Genomic DNA, 14,091 nt, shown 5'->3' with positions numbered 1-14,091 from the left:
CGGCTGCAATGCATGATGTACGGGCGACAAATATGTATGTTGATTTTTATATATAGTACCAATTAAAGGTCATGAAATCCCATTAAAAGACCAACACCAACCTGTGGCTTTCAGCGCTGAGCTCAGGCAGTGCAACAGCGTGACTCATGTGTTTTTAATAGTTATTGGACAATGGAGCTCAGTGACACAGAGGAATAAGATATACAGACAGCACCACAAGTTTTGGTCTTTTGATAGAAAATATGTCTTTATGATAAGATACAGGGGCATCCTAATTCAGTTTGCAAAAAAAGTTAGCATTGCAAACCATGGATAGGTTTCATTTGTATGTTATTATGTAGGGATATGCTGAAACTTTGCTTTGTCTTAAAATACCTAGTTTTGGGGAAACAATACCTGTTGAAAGTGCAGCCATGTCTTGGTAAAAAAACCACCTGCTTTTCCTGTCACTACCTCCACTGAGGGGTCGCTACAAAACACCCATGTTTGGATCCTAAAAAGCCACTGGAAACACATCAGTGACTCGCTAAAACACAACCGGATTAGTTGTTTGTTGGTCTCGAATGATCTTCTGCAGCTTGGCAGCTTGGATTTAGCAATTTATATCGTGGGGTTAGGGTTAGGGTTAGTGTGGTGGAACATTTAGGTGTGGATTAAAAAATGTAAACAATAGTTTCATACTTTTATTGTATTTGGCTCAGCCGTTGGCTTCATCTGTTGTATCAACATCCAAGAATTATTTGTCAAACCCCAACCAACACGTTGACTAACATGTGAATCAAACTTTGCACCAAACGCTGGGATTAAACTTTCATGAATCACCGTCCCTGATGAGGTCTCTTCTCAGCAGGCCATGTTTTGTTGATGCGGTGTGAGTGGCTGCTCTCTGCCGTGTCTGCGTCTCTACACTCAGCAGAAGTTGAACATGGAGGCTCATTGCAAAGAATCTGATGCTCATGTTTTGTCTGCTCTCCACTTTACTGCTGTTCTGCTCAAAACCACTGCATTGTAAAAACTGATATACAGGAAGATCATAAATGTCTCTGGGGTTGAGAGGATCTCAGTGTGTTTGTGCACATGCATGTCTGCACGAGTGTTTGTGGCGCACGCATGTGAGGGCTTAATGCAAGTCTGATGGAGTCATGGCTAATCTATGAAGTCTAAACAGATATCTGAGAAGAAGTGGGGGAAAGTTTCTGTTTACTGGCTGCGTGCCTTTCTTTTCTCATGACAACAAATCCTGAACCTGGAAGCACACAGACACACACGCATCACGGAGCACCTGCGTTCAGATGTTTTTCTCAGAACTGTTCCCCCAGAGCAGCAAGTTTTGGCCCCAAAGTTCACTCTGAATAAGCTTCTGTCAGTTGATATCACTGTAGGTCTCATGTTTTAATGTGGTTGCGTCACTTGATTTTTAAACAATTGAAAAACCTATTTTGGGATTGTTTTTGAGTATATGTAGTCTACGCATTTCCTTATTCAAAATTGAAAGGTTTGCTGTATAAATGAGCAGCTCGGTGACGCACAGAGGTGCTTTAAACTAGGAATTCAACGATAAATGATTCAGTGTCATTGATGCAAAGTTAGAGCATCGATACATATCATCATCTTTAAGATGCGCCTCTTTTTTAAAACTCCCATTGCACATCTGTGTCACCATTTCCTTCCAAGCACATCCCCTTCTCAACACGCAAACAGTGCTAGCGGCCTAGCACCAGGCCGACACTGGTAAGCAGCCAAGAAAAAGACAATGAGGATATTTACTGAGATCGTCTTATATCGATTGCAGCTCCCTGAATTGAATAAAATCAAAATTGTATCGTTGCAGACTTTATGGTATCGGCAAATATTGTATCATTGTTCAAAGAATTGATATGATATTGTATTGTGATTAAACTTGTGACTTACACCCCTGCTTTAAACTAAATGCTACCCTTAGCATATTAATATGTCAGAAATGGCAATGCTAAAATGCTAATGTTTAGCAGGTGTAATTTTTCTATGGTTACCTGATGGCGTGTTGACTTGCTGCGGCAGGTGCTCCATCCCCGCCGAGCCCTCTGTTTCCGTCCTCACAGTGTGCCGGTGTCGGACGGTGGGTCGCTGCTGCTGCTGCTGGCTGTATGTGCTTATGCCCCGCCCACACACACACATTCTCATTGACTGATGAATTGGCGCTGATCATATATACTATTGTGGCATATTGATTATGAATACAGTCCATCTGATGCTGGTTTTGTTTCATCACTGTAGCCACTATCTCACTATCAATATCCTCATTCAGATTTTAAGAAGCTGCAAATTATATTCAGCCACAAAATAAGTCTGAAAAGCTGCAAATCAGAACGAAGTACAGAGAGTTGTTGACTAGAAATGATACAACGTCTCACTGTGGTGACTTGGTGTGAACCAGCAGGTTTTTACAACGTTGCAGAACAGCACATTGGAAGTAGTTGTCTGTTTGAACTCGTCTCGTTGTGAATCTTTGGCCTGAACTGGGCCTTACGGCATAAAAACATAGTTTCAAATGATGCAGTCAGTGTAGATACAATTTCTTTTATACCACCTTGGCAAATATTGGTGTATATCTACCTGTTGGCTCAGAAAGAATTGAGTCAGTCAGAGCCGTCAGTGTCCCAGGAGGGCCGTAGAAAAGATGGAGCAGCCTGCTAAGTGTTCTCCGTCTGGGCCAAATTGCTGGCCCTCTGTAACGGCACTTCTATGGAGATGAAGAGAGTTTAGCAGACTGTTTTTGGCCGCTCTCCCTCATTCCAGTGATTCCTCAGTGCCTATAGGCATTGGCACAGAGCGAGGGGGGTGGAGGGGGAGAGGGCTAAGGCTTAGACCCCGCTTTACAGGGTCAGCCACTGCCCCAGGTGCACATGGGGAAACACTTAGCTGCTCTGTCATTATTCCATATCTCCCTCTATCTCTGTCTCAGAATTTTTCACTTTCTCTCTTTTGTCCCTTTCTTTTCTCCATGAACCCCCCTGCCCACCCCTCCCCCACCCAGGGCTGCTGTTCCCGTCCCACATGCAATATCATGCACATGGCTATTTGTGTGTAAATGAGTGTTAAGATCATTACCTACACTGTGGTCTGCACTCACTGCGCCGTCTGAGAAATGCACTCTCTCTTTGATACCGGTGTTTTATTCCTGTACGAGACATTATCCCCTGATTCTGAGCACTTGTACTGGCTAACTGTGTTTCCCCCTGAACTCCAGAACCAGACCTGGTACACTCATCAAATGTCAGTTGTCTTTGGCAGCTGTTGTGACATTACTCTACCTGGTCAAGAAAAGAAAAAGTTATTCTACACTGGCTATAAATTACAACTATGGGACTTTTTTTTTTGGTTAGACTTTTGGCTCCCAACGGAAACCGTTTTTGAGGCAAACACGCCTGTTTTTGTGTTGCACACCGGTCCACATAAATCTCCCAAAATTATAGCCCCCTTCCATTTTTTTCATGTAGCTTAAAATAAGACTGGGAATCAATCATCCAAATGAAGACTGAATATGTCTGTGCACCATCAGTCAGTCTGCAGCTTTGTGCCTCTCGCAGATAATACGAACCGGCTTGAAATAGACTTTCCTGCACTGGAGGAGAGAACAGAGAGCTTTATGCCTACCATACACTGAAGACTTCGAAATCACTTTTATAAGTCTAAGACATTCTCACATCTAAAGACAGTGTGAGGTTTTAGTCACAGACATCAAATTTTGCAAAGACTGGGGATCTGGCGGGGTCACAGTTTGCACGACTCCAACTGGATTCCTTTTGATATAATTTCCCATCCTGCTCCAGATGGGAAATACGAAACCAAACTCCGTTTAAGAAATGTGACATATTTACAATTCCTTACATTTCCGCAAAAACACATAACTCTAGAAACACAAGATAAACGGCGTCATGTGTTGACAGTATTGTCAGTTTGGCATCTGTATAATCCATAAAGTATTTCATAAACTGTATTTGTACAACCTTTACATTTTGGATTTTGTCACCTTAACTTGCGACCGACCTCCGTTGGAGAGCTGAGATATTTTAGTAGGAGGTGCGAACGAGAGGTGACCTGTTTCAAAATGAAGATTTCCCACTAAAATAAGTGCTGCTTGGTGGATCAGATAAATGCCGAATATAACACCAACTCTTGTTTACTCCAGCAGTTTCTCCTCGTTTTTCACAGTACAAGAGAACTAAGACTTGTTCATGTTCTTGTGCTTCCCTGGAGTCTCCTCAATGTTTACTGTCCACCTGGTTTGCTGCTTCCTGTTTGGTGCTGAAAAGAGCGCAGCTATTGGTTGTTGACAGTGCTCACATCCTTGAACTTAATGCATGAGCCAAGACTAAAAACTTACGATAATATTAAACATTTTTTGATTTTATCGGAACGTCAACACAAGAAGAAGACTGACTCAAGACAGCTTGGACTGAGTTTTATCACCACCTTATAGCAAACCATCAAGATCACAGGAGTGCGCACCAACTTTGGTAAAACCAGCACTGGGTAAAAACTAACAGAGATGTTTGACTCTTTGGGTCGGGGACCAGAGTTTTAGTATTGTAGCAGCCACAATACTATGTGTTAGGGCCCCATGCCCATAGGCCAGCTGTGATGTGACCCTGCCCTGCTAATCCCGTTCTGATGAGGCCCCTGTCACGTCAGGTCCAGTCACATCTCAGTTGCTGGTGCTCATGGGGACAGCATGTCAGACTGCCTACAGCCAAGGTGGGACATGATCAAGACAGGGACAACTGCCACATCACACTCCTTTTAGTCATTGGCTTATACGCTGGTTTGTAACCTGACCTGCGTCCCCATCACGAGTGGGAACAGCCACAGGGTCCAAAGTCCTGACCAGGCGGTGACACATCACCAGGATGGGCTTGTATCCAGGTTGAAATTTGGAAGTAAAGGGTTTTTAAAGGAATACCTCACTCCCCAAAATGGCCATTCACCTATCAAATTCCGTGTTACGTTGAATACATGAAGAAAACCTCGTTTTTCTAGCATGCATCTGAGATGAACGAAGAATCCAAAAACTCAGAAAATTCCTGATTAATGAAAGTCTCCGCATTTAACAACAGCAAATCTATATCAAAACATCTGTTCCCAAACTCTCACACAACTCGCACAGTATAATCGAAGTGTTATCCAGTCATATGCTCAGTACTTCTCAAACAGACAGCCCTTTATGACGGGGAACTGAACTAAAATTGAAACAAATTGATGCTCTCTTCAAAGCCAGACTCCGTTGACAAAAGCAGTTAATTTAACTCGCTGAACACGGGATTTGCTGGTCTACTGCTGCCTCGTTTGGTAGTTGTAACTTTGGTGAATCTGAACCCTTTTAACACTATCCCTGCCATCGCCGAGATTTTCCGTCATTTACGACAGAACGCTTCCTCACCATTGACGAGATATACTCTGTCTTAAGTGTTAAAAATCAAAGTCACAAAATAACACAAACTAACCAATCGATTCAGTGCTAGACCGGCAGCTCCTGTTTTCAGCAAGATAGAATTACTGTTTTTGTCAGTTGAGTCTGGCTTTGAAGAGAGCAGGCCAGTTCCCCGTCGTAAAGGGCAGAGCATATGACTTGATAAATGAGGCTTACACTGCATGAGTTGTCTGAGTTTGTATTCAGATGTTTTGACGTAGTTTTGCTGTTGTTAAACGTGGACCCCTATGACTTCAATTCATCAAGAATTTCATCCATTTTTAGATTCATCGTTCACTGTGGAGGCATGCAGGAATAACAAAGAGCACTTCACAAATTCATTGTAACACAGGGTAAGAAATCTATTCACAAATGGTCATTTGGGAGTTGAAGTGTTCCTTTAAAAACCTTTCAGCAGCCGTCACATAGGAACAACATTACTTTGCTTTTTATTACTGTCCATTTACCTTCTATTGCTACAGAAAGTGAAAGCATTTTTACAAGTTGTCAGAAAGCAGCTTTAGCGGTGGTATGTCATCTCACTGGATCCCCTCCTTTTGCTCAATATATCTTCCGTTTCCTGGCTCTTTCCCCCCGATCTCTGCCTCTAACCCCACCCTCCTCCCGCGGCATATGGGATTCACATTTGGCTCCGCTGACCGTTTTCTTAATGTGATATTATGATACATTATCTGAAGCCATTTACTCCCTGTCACCACCTCTCACGTGGACACAAGCTGAGTAAGCCAAGGAGAGGCGGTCAGATTCTGTCCAGGTGAGTTATGACCATTTAATTTGACACTGTTCACAGTGGTGATCATTTACAATGCCTGAAAGTGTAATCAAAATACAAACCGTGCTTACGTGGGTCTCTCACTCTCTTTCTCTCCAGGAGCCTGTTGCTGGTGGATAAGTTTTCACCCTCTCCTGCTGCCGGCTGTAAATTGCCTCTGTCGAAGGTGTGTGTGTGTGTATGTTTGTATGTGTGTGTGTGAGGGAACAGAAGGTGAGAAATTTGGGGGTCAGCCGAGGTCTTTCAGGTAATTGTGCTTCTTAAACTTTTGACCCACTAAGCTCTACTTAGTGTGGTGCCTGCTCCCCTTATTTCCCCCGAGAGTTTCTGACTGCATACCAGGACGTGTGTGTATATGTGTGTGTGATACAATGAGTATCTGAACATATGCTGTCAGCCTCACACAGCTTGTATTATTCTTTTTCACCTATCTTGGCATAGCACTCGTTGTTATTCCCACACTGTTTGAACAGTCTTATTTAATCAGGTTGTAAAAAATACATTAGTTTTTCATGTTGTGCCCTCCCCAACCTGTTCCCCCTGCTCTGTCTGTGTGAGGCATGTTGAAAGAATGCATCCTCGGTACTGAGGCACGAGATGATGTGACTGACTTATTTGTCTGGCGGCGTGTTCCTCGCTCCCTCTGGATTCTCTCCACGCTCCAATTAGATGATTATACCTTCACCGTCAGACAGTTTTTGATATCACGCTGCTCATTTTGGTAAAAAACAACAACAAAACAGATTATAATCCAGAAACAAAGTAAAGTGGCTGTCGTAATGCACCGCAATAATTTGGCAGCAGTTGTGCAGAAGTCTCAGAGAAGCTATCATCGCCCATTGTCTCAGGGTAACAGCTATGCCTCCGTCATTATTAGCATTATATGCATCGCAGTTTGTCCCCTGTTCTGTCCTCAGGGTGTCTGTCTTCAAACCAGTCTCAACTCTCCCCTTTGGCCCTACGCCACAAGGTATAGGGTTTGAAATCTTAACCTAGCAAATAGAACGCCACTCATTGTGTCATCATGATGGCAACAATGGCCACGGTCATTGAAAACGTGGAAAAGTCATAGGGTTTCAAAATCACAATTTCCAGGCCTGGAAAAGTCACAAAATTAGTAAAAAATCATTTAAAGTTTGGAAGTCATGAAACTTTGTTGTGTGAAATGAAACTGTTAACGTAACATAATGTAACATAACGTAACATACCAGCAAATTTATTTTCTGAAGCTGTCAAGGTAACGTTGCTCTAATATGGGTCGATGTGTGACAATGATTTGTTTACCATCACGCATGTTTCTTCATTTTCTCCCCATGTTTCGTTTTTCCCTTCATGTATGCCCGCTAGCTAAAATTATATTTAAATAGTTTGAATCTAATCTGTTTAAAAAATGCTGGCCAAGAAAAAAAATCTTTGGTCTTTGATTGGTCTTAAAAAAGTCATGAAAAAGTTTTGAAATTTTGTCCATGAAAATGTGTGGGAACTCAATTAGTAGATAGCTATTAGTAATGGATAATGGTTGAAACAGTTAGCTTAAAGCAGCTGATATACAGTTGAAATAGCATAAGTTAGTTAAAAAGTAACCAATAAGTGGTTAGAATACCATTAGCTAGCTAAAAGTAGTAGATAATGGTGGAAACAGTTAGCTAAAAGTAACTGATAAGCGGCTTAAATAGCATTAGTTAGCTAAAAATAACTGATAAGCGGTTAAAATAGCATTTGTTAGCTAAAAGTAATAGAATGGTTGAAACAGTTAGCTAAATGTAACTATAAGCAGTTAAAATAGCATTCATTAGCTAAAAGTAATAGATAATGGTTGAAACAATTAGCTAAATGTAACTGATAAGCAGTTAAAATAGCATTCGTTAGCTAAAAGTAATAGATAATGGTTGAAAGAGTTAGCTAAATGTAACTGATAAGCAGTTAAAATAGCATTCGTTAGCTAAAAGTAATAGCTAATGGTTGAAACGGTTAGCTAAATGTTATTGATAAGCAGTTAAAATATCATTCGTTAGCTAAAAGTAATAGATAATGGTTGAAACGGTTAGCTAAATGTTATTGATAAGCAGTTAAAATAGCTCTCGTTAGCTAAAAGTAATAGATAATGGTTGAAACGGTTAGCTAAATGTTATTGAAAAACAGTTAAAATAGCACTCGTTAGCTAAAAGTAATAGATAATGGTTGAAACGGTTAGCTAAATGTAACTGATAAGCAGTTAAAATAGCACTCGTTAGCTAAAAGTAATAGATAATGGTTGAAACGGTTAGCTAAATGTAACTGATAAGCAGTTAAAATAGCATTCGTTAGCTAAAAGTAATAGATAATGGTTGAAACGGTTAGCTAAATGTTATTGATAAGCGGTTAAAATAGCACTCGTTAGCTAAAAGTAATAGATAATGGTTGAAACAGTTAGCTAAATGTAACTGATAAGCGGTTAAAATAGCATTCGTTAGCTAAAAGTAATAGATAATGGTTGAAACAGTTAGCTAAGTGTTACTGATAAGCGGTTAAATTAGCATTCGTTAGCTAAAAGTAATAGATAACGGTTGAAACAGTTAGCTAAATGTAACTGATAAGTGGTTAAAATAGCATTCATGAGTTAAAAGTAATAAATAATGGTTGAAACAGCTAAATGTAACTGATAAGCAGTTAAAATAGCATTCGTTAGCTAAAAGTAATAGATAATGGTTGAAACAGTTAGCTAAATGTAACTGATAAGCGGTTAAAATAGCATTCGTTAGCTAAAAGTAATAGATAATGGTTGAAACAGTTAGCTAAATGTAACTGATAAGCGGTTAAAATAGCATTAGCTTACAAAAAGTAATGGATCAACAGTTGAAACATCTGACAGGGCTGTTTTACGCCTTAGTGATTTTTCCGATATGCATGTTATAGTAGTCAAATTACATGTTCCTTTGCAACAAACGTTAAACTAAGATATCCCAACGGATTGTGACATTTGTGCATGATTATTTGCAAAGATAAACTTGCATTTATTGGCTTATTTCCTGCACCGGTAGCAGCCATGTTTGCATCTAAAAAGACTCCATTATGAGGGCCACCTGGAGGGCTCAATGACCACTAACCCACAGAAGTAACGGGACACCCAGCCTTACGCAGCAGCACTCAAACGGAGCGGTAGGGCCAAGGGGGAGAAATGGGATTGGGCCGTTCATGTTGAGCCATGTGAGAGAGATGAATGAGGCCGTTACAGTTTGGATCTATGCTGCGCTGGGCTCCATCGCTGTTGTTTTCATCGCTTCCACACATACAGCCACAGCATGTAATTGTTTACAGATGAAGACAAATAATCCAGAGTTAGGTATCCTCAGAGTGACTCGTACTAACAGTTGACCCACTGGGTCCTGTACGTTTTTAAAAAGTGAGTGATGAATGCTTTTTTTCTTTCAAATTCATATTTAGTGTTTAAGAAACGACTTTTCATCTGGGTATTATTCTGAATGTTTTCATTATGAGTGAAGCTGAACATGCTTTGTGCCTGCAGGTGGAGGACAATCTGAGCTGCATTAACTGTACTTACAGCCCAGATGCTCCCATCAGGAGAAGATCATCACTGAGGTGAGTTATTTAACTCGCTTCCTCCCCCCTCACCCACCCCACCTGCACACCCCCCCACCCCGCATGTCAGGAGAAAGCGCGTGAAGAGGAAGGCCACAAGGGCCAGTTGTTTTTAAATAAACTAAATCTGCTAACAGTTTTATAACCCCGACCTCGTAAAAACTGGTTGCAGCTTTTGGTCAGCTCTCGCCTGATGGGGCCAGCAGAGCCGTCCAGGGCTGGAATTCCCATTTGCCGCTGTGGAGCGTGTCGGTGCGTCAGCTGGTGTGTGTGTGTGTGAGACAGAGAAGGAGAGAGACAGAGAGAGAAAGGGCGTATGATATACGATTGCTGTGTCACGATCCACATGTGACGACCGTCCTCACAGGCAGAGCATCCAGGCTGCTCCCTCTTTCTGGTGATTTCCCTGTGAAAGAAGAAGTGAGGCAGTGTGACTGTGGGACAGAGAAGAAGGAGAGGGAAGGAGAGAGGAGGTGGGAGAGACAGTGAGACAGAGGGAGGAGAGAATAGCGCTCAGACAATCGGTGTGTGTGAGAGAGGTAGAAACAGGAGAGAGGAGCTGGCTGGGAAACAATAGTTGAACAACAAATCCAGTGTTGCGTGCAGGATCTCAGCGTCTCTCTGGATATCTCTGCTGTCTTCCTGCTGCCGTGCACTGAAGGTAGGACAACCATTCAAACAACACTTACAGCTACAGGAACATCTTGTCTTTCTTTTAATATGCTGAAGATATATTCTAGTCCCTTAGCTGTATAAGAATTTGCTATAAACTACATTCTGGATGAAATAATGTGTTGCATGTTCCTTTATGCATTTTCAGCTATTCATGCATGATACACGGACACACTCCTGCAGAGTCTGACTTCAACTTCTGCTCACTTTCCCTCTCCTGCACATCCCTAAGCTCAGGTGCACATTCCTCTTTTATTGCAGGTATTTTCTGCTCTGCATGTGTCCAGAAACCACAAGTGGTTGTGATTAGGAACCAGCGTGACATGATGTGTAATAGGAGGAAACATGTTTGTGTTGGCGCCGGCGGATTCGCTAATCAGGCACTGACAGCGGGGCTGGAAGGACAGCGGAGCTCATGGAGCTTGTAGGGAGTGTGTGTGCCGGAGCGCGAGGTTAACCGGGGTGTGAATAACTTCGGATGTGGATGGATATGTGTTTTACAGGTGTGTGCGTTTATGTCCGTGAGTGTGTGATCGACTTGGCCCGTTCTGCTGGACCCTGAGGCTGCTGGCTTATGTTGGAAGGAGATGATGACAGATATAATAGACTCTGTGGTAGGTAGGAGGAGGAGGAGACGTGCTACCACTTCCATCTCACTGAGAAGGAGAGGTGTGTGAGAACGAGAGAGGGAGAAGGTGTTTAAATGAAAAATGAGGTGACTACAAAAGACGGGGATAATGAGAGGGGGAAAGGAAAGGGAAGGAAAACATCTGAGAATGAGACAGGAACAGTGAACTCTTCACAGGACAGGCAGTGCCAGAGAAGGACACGATAAATAGGAGAAACAGAATGAAACTGAGATGTGCGAGAGGGGGAGAGAGAGAGGAGGAGAAAGAGGGCTGGAGGAGGTGAGAGTGACAGAGAGCCTGACACAGGAGGGAGAAAAAGAGAGATTGAGACTGTGATGCAAACATCCCTGCAGACATCCCTCCTCACTTCCAGTGACACCAGATGAGAAACAGTTTGTTCGGTAAGAAAACGTCTGCGCTTTTTCACCCGTGCCGATTGAGTCCGCATCCTCACCTCAAACTAAAAGTCACTTTTGGACTGTTTGGAGAAGGCGAGGAAGAGGAGTAGGAGGTGTGTTTGAAACATCGCACATTCAGCCAGGTGCAGAGAGACAGCAATGCTCTGGCAGAGCAGCACACGGTCGGGTTTGTGTCTGCACTCTCATGTTTCATATTCTCACACATGCAGACGCACACACACACAGGGGCCCATTGTGAGTGTATTTATTTGGACAGTGTTGAAGCTTCGATAGGCAGTTCACAATGTCTCACCGCCGCAGGAATGTGCTTCTGACAAATGGATGCTCCGCACGAACCGCAGGCCATCGAGAAGATACTTAACGCCGGCCCTGCCAGACAAGCATGTGACAGATCTCTGCTGCCCCGCAGAAACCCGGTCCAACGCAATAAAACAAACACACCCACGACTTCTTCACTCGCTCTTTTTCGAAGGCGCCTCAGGCTTGGAGCTGAATGGAGGATTGATTTAGTTTCATGTACTGGTTGTAGCCTGCAGCTCGCTACGTTCCCACTCTATCTTTCTGCTGAGGATGGAGAGAACAGGTTTATTATTTGAGGTGCATGTGTGTGTTGACCCAGCAAGGTTGTGGTTTCTATCACACACACTCTTAGAGTGTTCGTCAGAAAAGAAACTGGAGAATACTCCTTCATACATGTCTTCTGTCTTCCCTCTCTGTCTTTGTCTCTCCACTGTTTCTGAGAAGCCGCAATTGTAAAGCTAACACAAGCTTAGCTCGGGCTCACATGGCTGCCTGTCATTGGCTGCACGCTGCTCTCAAATCCACACTGTTTGTCTTATCTTTACTGGGGGGGATATATTTAGTGAGGAGCTTAGCTTTTAGGAGGTTGGCGCGTGGGGAGGGTAAGAGAGGGTGAGTGTGTGTGTGAGTGTGAGAGGAAAGAGTAAGTTTGTGTGTGTGTTTCAGGAGCTGGCGTCAGTAGACAGTGGAAGAGCTTGGCACTCTGCATGCCAAACTGTGTGAGTGTGTATACTGTGTGTGTGTGTGTGTGGCTGGAGGACAGGTCTGTGGGTCTGCCCCCCCACTCCGCTCCAGTCAGGAATCTGCCCTTTAGTTTATTAAAAGCTGGTGAAACAATGGAGGGAGGTGAGGTAGAGGAGGAGGGGGGGTGGGCACGGTGAAGCACTCGAGCAAATCAGAAAGGAGAGTGATGATGTAGTTGGAGTGAAGACGTCGAGAGGGAGGGGTGGAGGTAGGAAGAGGTATTCATCATGCCTCAAAAAAATGACACCTTCCCCGCTCTACCTGTCATTTCTCCCTGATCCCTCCTTCCTCTGGCATCCTTTGATGCACCTGTTTTGCGTGCGTGGCAGCGGGGTCTGTGTAGCTGCCCACCGCCACCGCAGACAGACCCGTCTCTGGACAGCAACTGTGTACTCAGCTGCCGGCTGGCCGGGGCGATAAAGCGGAGGATCCTTCTGAAGAGCTGGCTCTGCGTGTGCCATCACACACCAGCAATGTTTAGAGCCCCAGACCGGCAGCACAACACGGCCCCTGTGTATCTGCATGCGTGTGTGTGTGTGTGTGTGAGAACAAAAACCCATAAGTAAGGTGGGCAGGGGATATTTATACATGCTCCCCACTGCTAAGAACAAAATGTGGTGACGTGGACTGAGAAATTCTGTTCCTCACAACATATGGCTGCAACAGTTGGGAGGCTCCATTTTGTCACTTCTTTTTACAGGTTTTCAGATAACGTCATTGTTTCATTTTTACCTCCTGAACAAACTCTTTGCACTTCAGATCTCTTGGGCATCACTTTTTATTATTAAGGAGAGGAAGCATTTGGGCTGCTGTTAGCAAGTTTTTCCATTATTGAATTTATAGGCATAGATTTTGGGGAGTACACAGGAGACATATCGCCCTTAATATTTAGAACATGTGCATTTGTCCCCCCAGTTAAAAACATGAATGTGACAGAAGAGTTTTATTTTGACAGAATTAAAGACAACTATACAACATAATATTGCAATATTTTGCGTGGTGATATTTATTTATTTTTTTTTTAAGATTATTTTTTGGCTTTTTGCCTTTAATATACAGGACAGTGTGAAATGGGGAGACAGAGAGAGTGGGGGGACAACATGCAGCAGAGGGTTGCAAGCCAGAGTCGAGCTTGCGACCGCTGCAGTGAGGCATCACCTCTATACATGAGGCGCCGGCACTATCCACTACGCTACCGACGCCCCTTGCGTGGCGATATTGTATCAATACATGGATGCCAAGTATTGATTTTTTTTTGGTCATTTAAATCATCAATATTGCAAAAACAAATTAATCTTTTGGTAGCCCGATAAAGTCATGAAATCACTTGCCTTTTCAGTCCACTAGATACATGTTGCTGCCATAAAAATGTGGAACAACAGGTGAACCAGGTGAGAGTGGACTCAAACACATGACTCTGGAGGCAGTTCAGGTAAAATAACCAATAATAGTATTTACTGGTCAAACGTTGGGTTTGGTGGAGGCAAACAAATCCAATAGAGATGA

At 43.1% G+C, this 14,091-nt stretch overlaps 1 protein-coding gene across 4 annotated transcripts in view; it reads left to right on the top strand.

The window, feature by feature from the left end:
• The first annotated feature begins 5,150 nt into the window (after window positions 1-5,150).
• The window catches only part of ndp (norrin cystine knot growth factor NDP), a 37,675-nt gene continuing 28,734 nt past the window's right edge, over window positions 5,151-14,091 (top strand). The window contains exons 1-3 of one of the 4 annotated variants that reach the window (XM_033617058.2): window positions 5,151-6,224; window positions 6,342-6,408; window positions 9,748-9,821. The gene's annotated coding sequence lies outside the window, so the exon portion shown is untranslated. Of the gene's footprint in view, window positions 6,409-9,747; window positions 9,822-10,078; window positions 10,483-10,641; window positions 10,731-14,091 lie in introns of those variants that run through there. The other 3 variants (XM_078174724.1, XM_033617059.2, XM_033617057.2) reach the window with 3 other exon arrangements.

Source organism: Epinephelus lanceolatus, chromosome 14 (genome assembly GCF_041903045.1).
Source record: "Epinephelus lanceolatus isolate andai-2023 chromosome 14, ASM4190304v1, whole genome shotgun sequence".
NCBI classification, from domain to species: Eukaryota; Metazoa; Chordata; class Actinopteri; order Perciformes; family Serranidae; genus Epinephelus; species Epinephelus lanceolatus.
The sequence above is the reverse complement of the archived record's forward strand: the minus strand, read 5'-3'. Positions and strand labels throughout refer to the sequence as shown.